Below are 20,390 nucleotides of genomic sequence, written 5' to 3'. Positions count from 1 at the left end.
GAACAGTTTCTCCTTTCTCTTTGTTCCCCAGGACCTGGTTACCTAATCTTTCATTTATTTTACAGTATTTTTGTTTTTTACATGTAATTGGGCCGTCGAGCATGCATATCCATATCATGCTACGACAGAGATGGTAATGTATTTATATATACGGCACATGTCACATAGTCTCATGGCAGTTTACAATTGTTCTCTAGGGTAAGAACGGACGTCAGCATGTACAGACGCCACTGGCAGCCGCATCTCACCCACCCCGGCCAACCCACCCATGAATGTGAAAGACAGATAGAGATAAACAACCGCACCAGAGACCACGTCCCCGCTACTCTTTTTGAACAGTGTGTGGGTTCTTTTGCATCCCACAGGCTATTAGGAACAAGTGTTGTGAGACGGGACCTACGGTTTATCGTCCTTATCCGAGAGGACTAGAAAGTCTAACCGTTCGCAGATGTCATTACTAAGGCACATTTACTCCTCAGTTATTTAAAGACTCTGAGTGTTGCTCCAGCCGAGGTTTGAACGCGGAACCTCCCACACGAGATGAGGTTGGCCTTCAGATCTAGAGCGCCAGAGCTCGCACCCGGGCGATGCTTCTTCGCCTACGAGCGCGAATGGCTAATTACTATCCCATTTGGTCCGGTTGTGTGTAGGTTAGTGGGTTTGCAAGGGGAAACATAAGCATACCATCCTGGATCTAGAAGTTGAGCCTCTAGAGTTGTTTAATGTTTCGGAAAATGAGGATTGTCATCGCGCCCCAATGATGCAGTGTTTAGTTATTGGTCGACAATAATGGATCATTTGAGAAAATACGCGCGAAATAAAACATTAAGGAACAGGTATTGCTGATAGATGAGTTTTTTAGACGAGGAACCTGTTTAATGGTGTGAAAGGACGTACGAAAACAGCCGTGTATTGTCAGGCTAATATAAAATTAATAATTAACAAACAAAAACGGTGAAATTGAAAAACTGAGATTTCCCACGTTAGTATCGCAATTCGTACCTTTTATCAGTATTTAGTAAAGAAAATGTGCATAGTTTATGATTATTCCTTAGCAAGGAAAGAGCATGTTGAATACGATTTTTTTTATCTTTAAAAAGCCACCAGTTAAATGTTTTTGCTAATTCTGGTGGCGTTTGTCAGATCTGAAAATCAAAGACTGTAGAATAATTATTAAACTATCTGGCTGTCTATTCACAGGACAAAAAAGCGCAACGAAAGTAGAACAAATGAACAAGAAAAAGAGAAGTTATTTAATACTCCGAGAAACTGTAACAGTAGTTAGTAATATCTGTTTGTTTCAAAAGTTTCGTGTTTAGCGCATGCATTATTAATAAAGATATGGACGAATAAGCGAACCTGGGTCCCGTTTCTCAAAAATCCTGATAACGTCACCTTCTCTGCCCAATTAATGTTCATTTTCAGTGGAAACTCACTCAATATGACCCATAAAATAATATAGATTGTAAAATTTAGCTTTAAAAATCAATAAATCATCCCGAATCTCTGTTGAAGAACACTGTGCGCTTACAGTAGTTTTCGGGTATTTTCGAGTAACGGGCCGTCTTTTCTTACTGAACTCATCCAAAACCCAAAGCTATAGAAATTACAAGACATAAAGAGAGAGAAACACTAGATACGAGCAAGGTTGGGGAGCGAAATCACCTCATAGTCGTTTTACACACCCTCTCGCATTCACTGGCAAGAGGGAGCAATGTCAATGCCAGGGTCTTAGTTCAGACGGAGCAAAACGCAGAATATAGGAGACTAGGATTTAGGACACCACAGTTTCAAATTCGTTGCAAGAGGCCTGTTCTCCGCGGCTTCAACATGTCTTGTTACTTCAAAGCAGGGCTCTGGACCCATACAACAGGACACATCTAGGTTTGCCCAACATCTAGAAGGGGGAGGAGGATGAGGAGAAGAAGGAACAGCAGCAGAAGAAGAAGAAGAAGAAGAAGAAGGAGAAGAAGAAGAAGAAGAAGAAGAAGAAGAAGAAGAAGAAGAAGAAGAAGAAGAAGAAGAAGAAGAAGAAGAAGAAGAAGAAGAAGAAGAAGAAGAAGAAGAAAAAGAAGAAGGAGAAGAACAAGAACAAGAAGAAGAAGAAGAAGAAGAAGAAGAAGAAGAAGAAGAAGAAGAAGAAGAAGAAGAAGAAGAAGAAGAAGAAGAAGAAGAAGAAGAGGAGGAAGAGGGGGACGTGTTAATTGAGGTTATCTGAAACATGGTATGCGTTTAGCTTCGATGCCAGAAGGTCCTCAGCTCTAGTCTTGTTATTACTGTTTGGTGCTAGTCTAGAATTTTGACTAACAACTAATCTAATCAGCTAGTTGCCGAAGTGATAGCTCAAGAGGAATCAGTAGCGTTAGTATTTCCTTTGAAAACGTGTCTCTGACCATGTTAAGCCCAATACTGGCCAGCATCGAATTTCTCCCAATAGCATCTTTCTTTGGTAAAACATACAGCTTATGAGAATAAAGGAAACGATCAACAGAGATGAAATGTCTTGATGTTTACACAATTCTCCAAACTAGTACCACAATAAATATTTAAAAGAACAGTTAAGAGAATGTACATGTTGATATTAAAAGGTTCATCACTGAACACAATCTACAAACCTGGAGCTAAGATATCTGGAAACACCGACCCTCGGAATTACTGACAGGACACTGCACTGTGACCAAGAACTGAAGGCCTTGACATGAACTGTGGGAGAAGTTAAATATAAATCAGTAAAATTGTGTGGGAGCAGGGATGGCGCCGTGGTGAGAGCACTCGCCTCCCACCAATGTGGCCCGGGTTCGATTCCCGGTCTCGGCGTCATATGTGGGTTGAGTTAGTTGTTGGTTCTCGTCCCTGCTCCAAGGGTTTTTCTCCGGGTACTTCGGTTTTCCTCCCTCCCCAAAAACCAACATTTCCAAATTCCAATTCGACCTGGAAACAGTGGATGGAAGAGCCACCCCGTGGAATCCACTGAAATTCCTATTTATTCTATTTATTTACTATTTTTTATTTAAATTGTTTGTAAGTGTCTCCAACACAGCGAAGAAATAGAACATAGATTAACAGTTGTTTTCCGGTGAGCCACGTCTTAAACATTTACTGATTGACGATCTTCTGGGATATGAACAACAAAACTTGCTAAAATCGATATCGCAACAAACGGTTACAGGATTATTTTCACAGCTACCAAAACAGCAAATTTGGATTGAATGACTCTAAATTGTCCTGTCCTAATAGCATTGCCTAAAGTTTCGAAAGTTTAATTTATGCTTTGACCTGAGGGGTTTGGAGGAGTAAAAAGTGCACCTGCATTTGAAGTCAAAAAACCAATAATCTTTAATCATATGTAAAAGGGCGATTTTCTTTCACGGAATCCACAAAATATGCATTTTATCATTAGAGCGGTTTTCAATTGAGTGTCGAAAGTAATTTCGCGCTTGGTTTGGTTTTGTATTACTACGCTCTGTGATTGGTTAACAAAACTCGCGCCACTTTCTCAACCAATGGGAATCCAAACCAAAAACAATCGTGTTTTAGCCGCACGCGTTTTCCCGCGCTTGGCGCCAGTTACATGTATTTTTCGAATTCTGATTGGCTCGTTTTGTTGTTTAAATCTATTGTTATTGGCCAGATTAATTACTTTGGTGTTGGTCTCATGAAACTCAATTGAAAACCGCTCTAACGAGAAGATAGATGTTGTGTGTATGGTCCAAACCACTGGAGAACATAGGACTGCTAATCCCACTGTACGTAACACGTGACACAACATAATTTAGATCAAAATTTGACGCTTTTGATGAAATTGTCTTAGGGTTTAACTGATCTCGAGTTCTTAAGTTACCTTAGAGAATTTTAAACTATTTGTTGAGAGACGCCGAAAAGACGCGACAAACAATAATGTCTGACTGACCCTTAAAAAATATCACGATTAGACGACATTGTGGTATTTAAACATTAGTAAAAGGCGTACTTTGCTGATAAAATGACTGAAAGAGGGGAAAAAGAACATATCCATTATGCAAAAGTGACTTACGTAATCGTACTTTCGGCAAGGTCCATCCGCCAACTCCACAACCCCCCCCCCCCCCCCCAGCTTCAGCTTATTGACATATAACACTCTAAATATTACTCAGCACCAGTCAAGCGCCTGACAGAACAACTGACACACGCAGGACGTATACCGCTGTTTCGACAAAGTTTGTCCAAAACGAGCGTAAAAACGTACGCGACAATACCGAAAGGTACTCTGAAAAATACCCAATAAATTTCAATAAAAGCTCGGAATCCATATTGCCTGCCATCTCAAGTCTTTGCTGTACGGTCGAGTCATTATGGATTCCGGGCCTTTGTTGAAATTTTATGGGTATTTCCCAGACTGCCTTTCGGTATTGTCGCGTACGCTTTTACGCCGTTTTTGGACAACCTTTGCAGAAACAGCGGTATATAAAAACGGGGAAAGCCTCGAGTGTGATACTACTTTAACAGTGGTTAGTCATTGTTAGCGTAGCCTCCCTCGCAGACGATCTTTTGTTAGCGAAACTTGATATAAAAATGTCAAACAAAATGTTGTTGATCTCTGTGTTTGTGTACCTAATCGGTGGATTGACAGAGGCAAATACATCCATCAGAACTGAGTTCATGTCAAAAACACTTCAACAAGATGAAGACGTTCAAATAAGAATATAAACACTACTCGACAATCACACGCAATGGAACACGACTGCGTTTTTTTTACTACTCACGGTCGATGCATTTTAAGTTTCTCAAACAGGATTGTTTTTGGTTGTATTTGTTTCATGAGTAATAAAAATATACACTGAATTTCCAGCCAGAATTTCACTCAATTTACGTTACAAAGGAAAACTATGATAAATAAGGTGGGAAGTGTCACGTTTAAAATAATTCCCCTTATCATATTTTGCTGCTTGATAATTTACATCTTTGTATTCTTCGCAACAGAAGTAAAGCCACTAACGCCATTGTTGGAAACTTTTGAGTCATTTGTGGAAGTAATCGTAAGGTGTAATGATTCAAGAGAGAGCTACTGAGCAGATTATTGAGCCGAACTTTCCGTAGTAACGATTACCATACTGTACAAGGTGGCTCTAAGTTTTGAGCCTGTGGTTGGAATCAGGGTGACCATTCAGCTATTGAACAATACTTTTATACCGCAGTTAGTCTCATTTGAAAATGATATTTGTGTATTTTCCAACATTTCCAAGCGCTTTTGACACTAAACTAACTGTACCACGCGCGACGCAAGCTTGTCGAGTTGTGATAACAGCAAACAAAGCAAGGTGCGAGTGTCATTTGGTGCGCGACTGAAGCCGATTTATCATTAAAAAGTCAGCTGGTGGGCACAGAGTGCATTTCAAACGTACCTGCTAGAGATTATGTGGTTGCCAAGTTAAAATGTTTTTGCCGATTGTCTATACAAGGTGATTTGCCTTGCAGGGCTGAGTGAGGAGTTAAAACCGCAACCAGCGACTACAGGTGAAAGAAAACGATGTGTATAGGTGAATAGGCTCTGTTTTCACGCGAGGCCAGTTCACTATATCAAAATAATCATGACTGTCTGCGTCAGTTTTAGATTAAAAGCCACTGTCTTATCCTGTTGAGTTTTCGGGTAACTTGAGAGCACTTAATGCTTTTATTGGCCTCTATTTCAATTAGGCTAGTTTGCATTCAAAGACTTGTCTTTGTATGCCACTTTAAATTAAGTGATGCATACGAACCTTTTAGATAATCTCACTTGGTCTAACTCTATGAAACTCTCAAATTCTTTCTCGATATTGTTCTTTTCTAAAATATTTCATAAAATTTTCAGATCATTTAATTTGTAATCTCTATATCTAAGAAAAGCCAAATGGAAAGAATGTCTGTTTATGACATAGGCTCCGGATGTTGTAACTAAGTGTACATCGCGTCTCGACGATTAATAACTCTGTGAAAAGGAAGTAAAAACAGTTTTTCTAGAACGTACGAAGCTATAAACTCTTCAGAAAATAAAACGATACTTCCGTATATATCACCTTACAAAGAAGAAGTAAAAAAGCATAATGCTGTTGGAGGAAAGTTCTTCAGGTTTGTATTGATATGAATACAAGACAAGATGACATGAATGAATGTAAAAACAGTTTTATCTTGGATGTAGCCAGTGAGACTGATCCAGTTAAAATGACAGTCGTTTATGGAAATTAAGGTAAAGATCCGTCAATGGACGTATTACCACGACAGTTTTAGATCCTATGCTGTGTTCTCGCTGGGAGGGAAAGAATTCAGCACGAATTTCGAGGAAATGATTTTTTACCTTTACGCCGCTCGTAAATAACACGCGATTCAGGCTTGTCAAATAGAAAACAAGAACGAGATTAAAAGCAAAACTGTTCCCTACCCTTCGCAATAAATGCTGTCTGAAATCATCACGACACACACACACACAAGAAACCAATCGATTTTCACTTACAAAATATACTTCATATTTGTTGGAAAATTGTTGCGCTGCATTCAAGCCGCTAAGAAGAAAGTTCATTTATTAAGAGCGCTGCAAATTGATCACTAGCTGCCACGAAGAAGATTAAAATAATAAGATTACTAAATTGGGTCGTCTTTTGTCCAACATACACGCAATATTTTAGCGTTTAATTAACTCCGAAAAAACGAAAATAAAATGTTTTCCATTTTCCTTTGAAAGTTTTGGCCTTTAAGTAATATTTGGGGCTGGGAATTACTTTTATTCCAAATTAGTATTCTTGAAAAGAATATCATGAACTCGGTTGAGAGAGTTGGTTGCTGATAGGCTAGGGTAGCTTATGTTATAACAACAGCACGTGCCACAGTTAAAAGAAGACTTGTTCCAAAGTATTATGAGGCTACTTATTACAAACTAAGTAAGTAAAAGGCTTCAAAAACCGAGCGACACTGTCATTCCATAAACTATTTATTCTAAGTAAAGTGCGGTAAATTTCGTAATTTAAACATTGATTACATTGTCAAGTGCCTGGCAACACTTTTGCACTTCTCAACCTGCCTAGAATAAACGGCAAAAATTGACAACGAAAAGCCTTCACCTGCACTCCCCACTGTCTTCTAAAATGAATACACTTTGTTGAAAAATAGCTTAGCTACAACTTTTGTTAAGACTCTTTGTGTACGGTTAATTCATTTTTTTATTATGTGTTCTAATGGAAAAAGAAAGGCTGTTGCCGGGGATAACGGTGATTCTTCTTACGCCATATCAGTTAGCTTTATTCAGTGAAAATATTTTAGATTCAGACAAAAAAGGTTTGCCAGACTCAAGGGAGTCAGATTGTGAGCTTGGAATTGAAGCGCACAAATCTCTGGCAGATGTTAAGACGAAAATTTTAATAAATGCAAAACCTTATCCTATGCGCTTGTTTTTCACCGGCAAAACGCCGAAGCGGAATTAAACTCCATTCACTTTAGATTTAAAACTTAAAAGGAACTAATTTGTAGTAATTCGCGCTAGATTAACATGTGCAGTGTGCGCTAACCACAGTCGCCTGTGTTTTATGACAAGCGTCCGGCCTGTGGGCAGATGGTGTTAGATCCGCGAGCACCTAGCCACCTAGACATTAGCAGAACTGCTACATCTATCGCCGCCAAACTTCAGTTTTGGGGTAATGACTTGCGTGTGAGCAATTTAACCCGCGCTTTCTAAATGTATGATTCCAGTTCAATTTTCTTTTGACTTGCCTAAACTAAACAGCTCGAGCTTATGTTTAAAATTACATGACACAAGTTTTTAAACACGCGGTATCGTGGTGAAATTTCTAACAACAGACACGGGCGACACCTCAAAACAACCTTAGCTTCTGCATGAAGAATCTAAATATCACCGCGAAAGCTGGTAGAAAATATACAGTAGTTACTGCTTGGACACACGCGAGAAATTCGTTTAATTAAAAATAACTACTCGAAAAAGGATTTCTTTAATATTCGTCGTTATTGCTGTAAAGTTCACACGTTTGAATGACAAAAAAAAAAAGCAAGAGAAGAACGAAGCATACATGATTTTGAGAAAATCATGAAAGACCAAGTACAGATCCAATCCTGTTGACATAGGCGCAAAAAACGTTACCCCGCAACTTTGATCTCTGACTTCTTCAGTTTTGTCTCTAAAAATCGGAACAATTTTTCTAAAGGAATTTATCACAATGTTTTTCATGTCATTTTTCGATTGCAAATTATCAGAAAACGTTTCATTTATTAAGAATTCTAGAGATAACACTAATTTGATTTGACTTGGACGTCACCTATTCCGGAGTCCGTTTGTTTTATTTAAAACAGGAACAGGATAAAAGATGCAAAAAACTCTTGCGAAACTCTGAGCCAAACAAAACCAACGTATCTTTCAATCGGAATTTACATCTGATCGAGGAAATGTCGAACGTCAAGGTTTACGTTGTATCGCTAAATTCAATTAATGATTCATGATGGCTCACATAAATTCGAATTACATTCATTTAAGGAAAAACAAGCCGATGGTTTGAAGGTTCAAACCGCGATTTTTGCACAGTTTCCCTTCATTTGGCTGAGTTGAAAATCTTCTCACATCTTTCTTCAAAGCACGCCCTAAAGCAAAAATCAAAACACACCTTTCAAGAAGAAGCGCGGAGGTTCCAGCACGTCTTTGTAAGACTGGCCGAGCTATTCCGGAAATTATGAAACCTTTCACAACTCCTTTCCTTGCACACAGTCAAGACTGGCAATTATGAAAATGCACTTTTCCTCGCGGAGAATCACAGGAAACATGTAAATGACCGGACGATTCATTCAAGAGAATTTTCCTTTGACGTTCCCTTGGAACAAGCCGCTACTTCTATTGTGGCCGATTTAGTGAAGGTGGTCGTGATAGGGCTGGCCAACAATATCTAATTGAACCGGGTCATTGTACAAAGCCTTATTTCACTTGCAAATCCCGCAGGTGCACCGGGGAGCTGTGAGAAAAGGTTTTTCCTCGTAGTCTAATTGACAGTCATAATTATTTTCATCAACCAAATTAAGGTGTTTATTGGTTTAGACTGTCAAAAACAATTCAAATCTCTCCAAGTTGTCACTGGCTAAAACGACCGTTCATCAATATCACAACTTATGCTTACAGACAAATTTCGATCGCAAAAGAATCTCATAGCCAAGACGTAATCAAAATTGATAATTAGAGTAATTACCAAAGCTGTTTAAAGTTGGCCGGTACTGCGTCTCAGTGCTTTAGAATTACAACCGCCTTGATCGCCACTAAATTTCGAAGTTTAAGAGTGTTTACGGAATTTATTTCTCGCTAAATTCTAAAATATGCCGATCAGCATGGCAGTTAAAATTAATTCGTTTGTTGATTTTGTTTTCATTACAACATCTCTTCTTACGGCGAAACTAACAAAGGAAGACAAAATTCGTTTTAGGAAATCATGGGTCATTGCGCAAATCTTGAAACACCTTTGGCCGGACTAAAATCAGACGCTCGAGAAGAAAGTGAGTGACGATAGAATATAAAATAACAGAGGTTTTCTCTGGTAAACTGAGCCACGTGCCGTAACCATCAATATGTTGGCGATGAATTGGTTTAATTTACTCAGCTCAAACCTAATTCTTTAAAGCGAACAAAGAAAGCTTAAGATGTTTTGGATTCCTTAGGCATCACATAAACACTTGTTTAGATTTAAACACCACGATACCTAAGGATTGTTAGAAGAAACAATTTCGTTTCTTTGTTTCTTTGCTTCGAAGAGATAATTACAACTTTGAAATGATATCAAAGCACTAATCGATGAAAACACTGACCCTCGAACTTATATTTTAGTTTTGCGGATTCTAGTCAGATTTAAGTCTGTAAACATCAAAAAGCGAAACATTGTAGAAAGAAGTGTGGATCATCGATATTTGGTGATCAGATTTAAACAGAACGAATACACCGCGAGCGCTATGAACAAAGAGCGATTGGAGCCTAAATATTCAACGGCGTTGCATAAACATAAAAAAAATAGCATCAAAATTTAATTTCTCATTGGACGATTGTACGCCAATTGATATAATGTAACGAGTTCCGCGAAGAAGGTTGCATCTCCTAGTGGATAAAATTTCGCAGCTGTAAGGGACCACGAAGGAGCGGTAGTGATGCTCTCAAACAAGCCGCCGAAAAAGCGAAAAGGCAAAATCGGACAAGATAAACACTTTGCAGATGGCGCAGTTTTTTTCATGAAAATTATAATTTCTTCCGGCAATGTTTAATTGTCAGAAAGAAGGGAGAAGCCACACGCCAGAGCAGACTAAACTGTCAATTTTTCGTCTTCTGACTTTGTTCAATAATTCGCATCCAGGGAAAAAAAAATAGACCGTGCAAAGAGGAACAGAATGATTTCTCTCTTGTGATATTTCAGTTTTGGCTTAGTTTTGGTAAAACAGGCACAGCTTGGAGTCTAACAACGCCGGACAAACAGTCTCCGGGAGAAAAGTTAGCTCTTAAACACGGCTCGTAATTGAAATTATCATCAAAATCGTGATAATTACGATAATGAAAGTAGAGCGCGCGTGTGCGCCAGCTTTCTCGTCAGTGCACGGAACCTGTTGTACACACATGTTTTGAGCGCAATAAAAGAGGATATTGTTACCGCCTCAGTTGGTTCAGTGGTGACTCAATAATTATATCGCTCAGAAATAAAAACAATAGCGACAAGCAGCAGACAACGGGCTCGTGGCGGCTATTAAATCCAACACAAACTCCTGCTCTTTTCCTTCTTCTTATTTCTTTGCTTGAGTTTTGTATTCAAGAATAATTTTGATGGATTCTCATAAAGTCTAACAATTAAGAAATCTATCTTAAACGGTCCTTAATTCTCGAGTTTCTTCTTTTTTCCGTATTTTCGTGTGATTTTACGAAACGTCTGTTTGAGCGAGATCGCAGAGAGATATATCGAACAAGAGCGAAACGAGCAGGATCAACGAGAATGGCAGAAATGAAGTCTAAGCTTCCTGCAATTGGTGTATAAGTTGTTGAATGTTCTCACTGTAATACACGCGACTATTGTGTCTCCACGACAAAGGAAATTGTATAGAACATTTCATCTCCTCCTGTAAACACACCTCGAAAAATAATTTCCCTCCAACCACATAAAAGGGTGAAAAAGTTGAGGTTCTGGGGGAAAAACAGCTTACTTCTTTAGTACAATGTTAAATAAAACTATTGTCCATGTTTCTACCATCGGAGGTAATACGAGTCAGAGTTTCAATCGTGGAAACTGTCACCGAGTTTGATAATGGCGATTGTCATTAGTGTTGCACGCGAGCTCGTACCACGTGGTTCATTGTCCCGCGTGCAGGCGAGTGTGAATGGTAAAGTCCATCTGCCGACTGGTTTGTACTGCGCATGCCCTGTTTTTTCAGGTGGCCAGTTTCATATTCTTTTATCACTTCTCTGCGGTGTAGCTTTTTTACGCCTTTAATGTACCCTACAAATGCGGTATACCCGCCTCTAACAAAAACCAGTCAGACTAATAAAGCAAAACCAGCGGATTTTCACCTGCTCCTAGCAGAGACAGATCTAAAATTAATCGATAGATAAGACCGAATATTATACCAAACAAACTGAAATCAATAAAAAAAAGTATGTTACTTAGTGTGAAGCCGTGATTTTAGCCACGCTGTAACACTTTACTGCAGAACTTTCTCGCACCAACATGTCAAAACTTAATTACAATCATCACCAAGACATAATTAGCAAGCCACCTAAAAGCTTTCGTGGAGTTGTTCAGTTTATTTTTGTTTCAGCCAATATTGCTCAAAAAAATTAAAGAAATCAGGTCTGCAAACTTCTGTTACAGCTGATTTAAACAAGAAAGTAAGGGAGTAAAGAAACGTAGACATCGCACGCTTCAGCTTGTCAGGTGGTTTTATCCTTCAAACTCCTTACATATACTGTGTGAATGAATACCCCCGGGGTGCATCAATAATGGCAGAAAAAAAGAACATCGTTTTACTACGATTTTTCGAGGATTTTTTCGGGTCTCAAAATGTTACAAATATTACTGATATCAGAGAGAGCAAAAGACAGTCCTTCTCGAAGTAATGAAGCGAAGGATAGACAAGATAGTGACAGCTCACAAAAAAAAAACTAAGTAGGTATAAAAAAAACACGACCATGTAGTTCAGGACTGTAAAATAACAGGAAGATTTGCGATTAAATTCCACAAAGGCAAGCTTACCTTTCAAGGTGTGTCAGACTGTTGAGTAATAAGAGAGTTGATCCGATCCGTACTGGGGCAGGAGATAAATGAACAGCCTGAATTTTGCACCAGATAACTAAGAGAGAAAAACACCTCTAAAAACCAGTTTGTACCTGCTTATAACGAACGCAAGGTACCTATACAGGCTTTTGTGTCAAAGCTGACATGACATATGCTGTCATTTTAACGGTAATAGGGCCACTGGTATACCATAAATATATTTGCATTGTAGATGTTAAACTTGTGGGGTAAAATGTTTTCTCGTATTAGTACAATAACCAGTTCACCGTTTGTAATTGTGAATTGTTTTCAAACAATCTTTCCTGTGAGAAATACGTATTTTGTCTTCAAAAGAAAGGAAGAAAGCTGCACCCAAATATAAGAAAACTGAGATTTCCCTGAACAAAAAGAGCAAGCGAAAACTTTGATTCATACATAATTTTGCAGGTGAAGTACTAATTAATTCTAATTGATTTACCGCCTAAACAAACTGACATACCTCTTTCTTCTCAAGTCAAAAAACTTTGTGTCATTTTTTTCTGTACAAAGAAAATGATATCCAATAAAACTCGACTCCCACAAAGACAAATCAGCTTGATACTCTTGAAGCAATCAGTGGACCCCTGTCAAGCGAGAGTTCAATAGCCGCACCGCAACATCACAATTGCTGATGAAAGACAAGAAAATCATATCAAGAGATATATCATATTGATGTCCTAAGTGCCATTTAAATCCCTGATGCCTGTATTTTCGTTTCAGAAAATTAAATGAGATGTTAATCTATTGACAAGTTGGAATACGAAAGGGACCTGCAATTAATTTTATTTCACTTTTCACCAGCCATCTTCAATGGTATGGTCTCGTCAGATGGTCAATCAGAACCGGCGGAACTCTGACAGAATGCATATTTGGAAGCAATGAATTTCTCTTTGATGCTTTAATAATAAAATTCTTGGATGGCTACCGACTTTGGCTGAACTCTAACTTCATTAATCATCATCATCATCATCATCATCATCATCATCGGAAGAATGCGTTGATCACAAAGTCTTCAGCTGAACTCTAACACGTCTGTCAAGCCCTAAATCACTTGTAGCAGTGAGCCCGTTCCATGAAGACCTGGGCAAGTAAACAGCGAAGCACGAGTCATCGATATCTTCCGCTTTCGTTGCCATTTAACCACAGCTATTGCCTTCCCTCCTTTTCCCTCCAATTTCTTTTTGCCTAGGGAAACAACAAGGTAGAAACAACGGTTAGAACAGGAAAAACTTGACCAACCTACCGTCAAGGTTTATAATTGTACTGAATACGCAAGGTCCAAGAGAATGTGAATTGTGTCGTCACGCAGCGCTCTGCGGCAAAAGGCGTTGCGTGACGAATGCATCACGTAACCGTTCAGGAGCAGGGTAACAGCAAAGTCATAGCCTGTCCACAGGCCACAAAGACACAACGACAAACAATACTATCACTGGCACTACAAATGACAAGACAAGACGGAAACAAACAACTTTAATTTTGTTGCATAGCCTTATCTAAATCTGCGTTATTATGTAAAGTTAAGTTTTTTTTCCCGTTTTCCAGCAAGTTTGTAATTTATTGTAATTTTTTTTCCATTCTGTTGTCGTGCTCGTCTTGTCCCGCCGTGATCAGCTTTGTGGCTATTGTGGGTAAAAGGTCCTACCTTCGTAAGTGATCGTGTAGCTGGATAGACACCCTGGGGTGTTCGGCATTTTTATCTTCTCCGGCATTGAAAATGCTGCAGGCAAATCTCCGGAGACTTTGGATACCCTTGATAACGGACCTAAGAAAACGAAAAGAAACAAAAATGCTTTATTTGATATTTTACATTCTTTCAGCTCTATATTTCTTGTTCCAAAGGTCTCTTTACTGCCTGGGCCCTGCGCCAAAGTGATATGCGACGGTATCTCAAGTGATTCCAGCGGAATCGTAAGGGGCAGAATAAGGGACGTTTAAAAACGAAGCCAACTCAGTCACTCACTTGCCACCACTTTCAAAGAGAAAACCTTCACCTCCTGTGCTGTTCCCAGGTTCCAGTGGTTTCTTTTCTCTTCTTTCTAGCATCCTCCGACAAAATTGAGTCACGAAGCTCTGCTTCGATCCGGAAGGTTAGATCTTGACCCTGGTGTCGGCATGAAAGTGAAGTTTGGTCCCGGAATTCAGTACGTTGGGATTACCCTGGGTGGGGAGGGGGGGTTACGCCCTATTCCCTAATACATATAAGCTATATAGGTATGTGCGGCCCCAAAGGGTGTGGGTTTTCAGCCGTTTTGGTCCATTTAAAATGAAGGTCTGAAAGCAGCTTTGGATTTTACCGAAATGGGTATGGATTCTAGAAACCAGGCCTCCGTTGTTCAAAGAGTGGATAAGTTGCTATCCAGCACAAAAAATCTACTCCAACTAAAGCTTTTTGTAAGTTTTTCACACAATATCATACTAAAAAAGACAGACGCTTCTACTTTATACACAAATTACAGGGCCTCAGGGAAATTCTTGCACACATTTTATCTGCCGCATAGCGACTTTTCCAGTAAATAAAATTATCCGCTATTTGAGCAACTGCATGGGGCCAGGGGCCCGTTTCTCGTACGGTCTAAATTACCGGGCCCGATAAGTGTCTTTGGTGATAAATGTTTCTTAGCAGAAGTCAATTTTCGTTAGCTTTAAATACTAAATTTTAAAATCTTACAATAATATGAAAACATTGGCCAAGTATCATGTCTGTGATCACTATGTAATCGGCGAAAAAACATTTAAAAATATACTTATCGGGCCCGATAAGTTACCGGGACTTTCGAGAAACGGGCCCCTGAAACTGGGTACAAATGTTAGAGGTCAAAGCTGAGGTTTTGGTTTTCACATGACGTCACTGAAATTCATAACTAAACACAATTTTGGGTTTTTATCTTCGTCACATATAAGAATCTAAATTTCCATCGGCTTGCTTGTTTTCGGCAGGATAGCATTCTTTGTTTTGAAAATAGAGCAGTTTGAATTTTATATTTTTGCGCAGTGCGTGACAGAAGGATTGCTGCTCTAAACATGTCACGTACATGAAAACATCGATTCGCCTTGTGTTTTTTTTTTTAGGTCTGATCACCATCAGCTAACGTGTAATCGAAGCGTTAATGTTAATGTGTGAAAGTTCAGCTGAGAGAAGAAAGGCTTTGAAATAGCCAAGGTAAACTCCAGATGTTTTTGCTGGTTTCCGGCCGCCATGTTGGTGCCCATCAGACGGGGCACCAACATGGCGTCCCATACTAAACTCTGTAGTTTTCCGTGGTACATTTTCTCGAATAACTTGATTAGGAGATATCGCACAGCCCTGTGGCTTTCACACGTTGTTTATGTGTCACTCTTCTACAACATATCAATTTCTTGACGTTATCTATTGAATGGTTGAAAATTTTATTTTTTTTCACTTGCGTGACGATGTGTGAGGTGAAAACAACCTATACCAGAAAATTACACATTTTGGTCTGAAATAGGGTCAGGGCAGTGAAGAACCAAGCCGCACACTCCCACCAAAAATTCTGAGGACTACCCCTCCCCCCACCCCCTACCCCAGGAGTGGGATATCGCGGCTCAATTTTGTTTGAGGAGACTAGAAAGACGAAAGAAAACCTCTAGGAATAGGTTACGCAGGCTGATGTTTCAGCTGCAGATATTAAAACTGCATCCCTTAACTATAAATATTAAACTTAAATAAGCTTAAGACTCAGACGGTTTATCGTATGCCTTTTTACAGCTTTGTATATTATGTTCTGTCTTCGTACGCGTACCTGTGAAGTGAACACGAAGTTCACTTCGTTTATATACAAGCTTACATATAGTTTAAAACTCTGTGGAATATGAAGAAAGGAGACAGAGACTCACCACTCTTACGTCTGTAAGCTTTTATCATCTTCTGGGATGAAGTCAGAAATACGCTAAAATCTGTAACTGTTGTCTCCGACGATCGTCTCTCGATCGTTAATTTTTCTCTTTCGATCGATGAATTCTTCTTAAATCGACCATTAATCCGCGTTCTGAACATGAGGCAGGAATGAAGAGTTAACATAGCAATTTCGTTACGTCAAATGAATGGGAAATCAATGATAAAACAAGAGAAAGTCGACAAAAAATCCAAACCCGTTGAATACGCTCGACGTGGCCTCGTGTTACTCGTCTGTATGTAATGCGATGATGGTTTGTCAGTAGGCAGTCGGTAGCGTGACGCGTCTGGCAACCGGAATTTTCCCGCCTTTTTTCGGAAGGCCACGTTTCTCAAACTGAAGACTTCAGTAGCTGGCCCTGATATCCTAATACCTCAGATATCCTTTTTTTCCCTCCTTTTTCAGTAATATGCAGTTTCAAAAGTGACATCAATGATACACAATGTTCAACATTTGTTGGTCAATAAATTTTGACTTTAAATTTCTAGGCTTTTGGCTCCATTCAGCAAGATGCAACACGTTGAATGGCCTGTTCCTTGCATACAATATCACATGATAGCCTTCTCAGCAATATTTATTGAACAACCGACTCAATATTTTTGCTCAACAAAAACTTAATTGTGCTCATCACATTACCAAGCCGTGAGAGTACCGGAAACCAGCCCGGTTTTAAAAATACTACAAAGTACAGTTCCCGACTGAGCACGATAAAATTTGATGTTTGTCAGCCAAAATAAGCGGCTCTCCGAAAGTAAAATATTTTAAAAACTTTATCTGCAGGCGCGTAGGAGGGGGGGGGGGGGGGGGTTCGAGGGGTTCGAACGAACCCCCTTTGAGGAGCAATAATGGCGGAAGTAAAACTTTTAAATAAAGTTCCTGTGGTCGAAATACAGCAACCAAAGAAAAATAGAGATATAAACCCGTTCTTTAGGCCTTATGTCTTATCCTCAGTAAAAATAAAAATTGTCAAGAACCCTTGGAGATTCAAATTTTTAATGACGTTTCATTTTTGCGGTAAAACCGCATCCGCCCGAAAAAGCCATAGAAAGTACCCTCTCCACAACTCTTTTCCTCCGAATTCCAGAGGTGGAAAATTATGGCAGTTATGGTTCAGGACGGACGAGTCGTTGCTGATTCGTGTGCTTCGTCACTAAAAGCATGTGTTCCCGACGACATTCCAACCTGTACATGCTCCTGAAAATTGCTGCCACCCGCTTCTAGTCACCACTTGTGAATGTGAACGTTCCATAAGCACAATGAGGAGGTTAAACAACTACATAAGGTGTACCAAGGGAGAGAGTAGGCTGTCCGCCCTAGCTCTAATGCATATCAAACATGGTATGCATGAGAATAATGCCTGTCAATCTTGACGAGATAGTCAATTTGTTCTTAGGCCTACACCCGAGAATGATGCAGTTTACCAGCTTGGTGTATGACTATCAGCAGATCGAATAGCTTTCAGAACTTGACAGGGTGCGGAATTTACATTGAACTTTCTTGTTTAAGTTGAAACAATTATGCCGTCGAAATGATGTATATAGCTTAAAAAGCTGCTGTAAAACAAAGTTGTGATTTGCCTTAAATGGGTCTCAAAATGCAGGAAATGAGATTTCTGGGAACCTAGGTTTTCAAAAATTTCCCGGGGAGCATGCCCCCGGACCCCCCTAGTAAGAGCGCCTCCGGCGCTCAGCAAGATTTTGGGCTCAACGAACACCCCTATCGAAACCTTAGCTACGCGCCTGATCTGGACCGCTAACACGGTACAATAGGGTATCTGAGTATTGTATAAATCTATAAAGAGCAAACTCCTTGGCCGAATACTATTCTCTTTGAAATTTTATCACTGCAGAGATGCCAAGTTCCACGGGGAGAAGCTGGCTGAAGATTTTCACGAGCGCCGAATCCAACAAGTTTCTTCAACAATGTGAAACTTGAACTGAAGAGAAGAGAAGGGTGGGGCCCAATTTCTCGTCAACTTTTCGCTGATTTCTCGGATCACGATCGGTTTTACGTTTGCAGAACAATCATTTATATGATATATAAGAAACTTTAACTTGTTAGCTAGAGAAAAAAATTGTTCCTTGATCCTGTCATGATCGTATCAAACAAAAAGGTTTGAAATACAAGCTTTCGATTCCGTCTCGGAATCTTTGTCAACTTATTGAATTCATAGGGCAATTTTCTTTCGTTTACAGACCTTCTTTTCTTTATTATGATGTATTTATTGCAAAAATTGTTAACCCCGGAGTTCAGCAGTATATTGTGCTTGCTCGGCTGGAGAGCTGGAGATTGGGTCTGAAAGCTGGAGATTTGGCATCTATGTCAGTGGCCCTCCACGAGTACATGCGATAACTAAACACCGAGATAAATGATATACATACATTCATGTGTTTTATGTACAAAGGATAATCTGGTTGACAAAATAAACCGACAAAGATAACAAGATATCACAACAATTTTTAGCTATCTTTTCAGTTAAAAGTCAACTCCCTAAAATTACTGAAAACTCCCGAAAGTATCGATGGTAAAAGGCTGTTAAATCGGAAAGTAGCGAAGGGCGATACTTTCGGTATTTATGGTAAAGAAGTTTCAATTTTCAATTTTGAATCGTCCACTAACACTGAATTGGGTGACCTTACTGCCTTTGTAGCTTTCAGCTGCTGCTTGCAAATGTTATCATAGCAGCACCGCTATCATTTTTTAACTCACTTATCAGACCAACCTTAACAACGAAACGAGTTCTGCGGTTTGTAATTTTGAATGTCGTACTCGTGCAGTGCTCATTTTCTTGTTCTTGTACTCAGATTTGAAAGTCCCTTGTTATCATCATGTACGATAAGTGATGATCAGGAGCTGTATGACAGGAAGGCACGGCACACCTGTGCCACAACGAGGCTCATCCATGTAGTATGCGCTTATAAGAGGAGAAACAACTCTCTCCGATATCGACAAAATAAATAGTCTGCGTGCACCCTCGTCCTATTTCCGCTCCTTCAAAGGAAATAGGATTCAGTCTGCACGCAGGCCACAAGGTCAACTGTACAAAGCAAAATGACACAGGATTCTTTATTGATTCCTTTATTCATATTTTTTTTATATTTTTCTTACCTTTCATTAGATTTTGTTATTGTAACGATTTATCTAATTCAGCCTCTGGCTGCGATTTTGATCAGAATAAACTATCTATCTTCTATCTATCTCATACAGCCTGCTGGAACTGATAAAAGGAGAAACCTTCTTCCTCAAGTCCTCCCCAGCAGGTTCCATGTCTATCGTCAAAACATTCCAACCAATCTAACATTATATTTTAGCGCCTTGATCTCGCTCGCCCGCGCTCCGCGCTCGCTCGCTCGAGCTCTGACGATCACGCTTCGCGCTCTCTAAGCTCGACTTGTAAGCAAGTCTAGGCGGATATGTAATCTCAATATATTCTAATTGTCATCTTATATCTTAATCCTTTCTCCGTATTTCACTAAATTTGCTTACAAGAACATGAAAAACGTAGGATTCAATGTAGAGATATATAGCTGCGCGGAAGCACATTGTGCGGTTCATTTCAAGCATTAGACCATCGTATGTAATAAATTATTTCGTCTGCTCAAAGCTTTTCATTTTTTCTTTTTTGTACAAAGCTACAGGTCAATTTAAACCTCAACCCAGAAGACTTTGAAGAGCGTGCGAACTGTCCCGTGTATTGATATGGGAAGGCGTGTATTTCTGTGTGGAGGGGGTAGGGGTGAATATTGGTCTTCACTACCATAGTCTTGATCTTTCATAATCACGTAAACATTTTCATTGAAGTTTAGAAGACCTGATTACTACATCACTATTGTTTGAGCTCTTGGTTATCTGACTGTATTAGGGTCTATTAGCGTTTGCTACTTGCGTATGTAATCTTGTTGCGGCATGAAATAAAGCGTTGTTTTTTTTTCCTGGTATAATAAAGTATCTAATTAAAGGGACTATGTCACCCCAGGCGCATGCGCGCGTTGATGGGAAGCACTTTGACATCGTTGGCCCAACTTTTTCAGATACCGTTGGAGAGCGGAGAGTTCTGGGGCCCGTTTCTCGAAAGTCCCGGTAACTTACCGGGCCCGATAAGTATATTTTTAAACGTTTTTTCGCCGATTACACAGTGATTAGAGACATGGTACTTGGCCAGTGTTTTCATAGAATTACGAGATTTTAAAATTTAGTA

At 39.5% G+C, this 20,390-nt stretch overlaps 1 protein-coding gene across 1 annotated transcript in view; it reads right to left on the bottom strand.

Annotated features, from left to right (window-relative positions):
• Nucleotides 1-16,425, bottom strand: part of LOC146450551 (uncharacterized) — a 48,551-nt gene extending 32,126 nt beyond the window's left edge. Inside the window, exons 1-5 of the mRNA XM_085100247.1 lie at nucleotides 16,134-16,425; nucleotides 13,921-14,040; nucleotides 12,739-13,463; nucleotides 12,219-12,315; nucleotides 2,616-2,703 (exon numbers count right to left, since the gene is read on the bottom strand). The gene's annotated coding sequence lies outside the window, so the exon portion shown is untranslated. The remainder of the gene's footprint in view (nucleotides 1-2,615; nucleotides 2,704-12,218; nucleotides 12,316-12,738; nucleotides 13,464-13,920; nucleotides 14,041-16,133) is intronic.
• Nucleotides 16,426-20,390: the final 3,965 nt, after the last annotated feature.

The sequence above is a fragment of the Pavona decussata genome, unplaced genomic scaffold, assembly GCF_977016875.1.
Source record: "Pavona decussata unplaced genomic scaffold, jaPavDecu1.1 SCAFFOLD_441, whole genome shotgun sequence".
Classification (NCBI taxonomy): Eukaryota; Metazoa; Cnidaria; class Anthozoa; order Scleractinia; family Agariciidae; genus Pavona; species Pavona decussata.
This window is presented reverse-complemented; position numbering and strand designations above follow the sequence as displayed.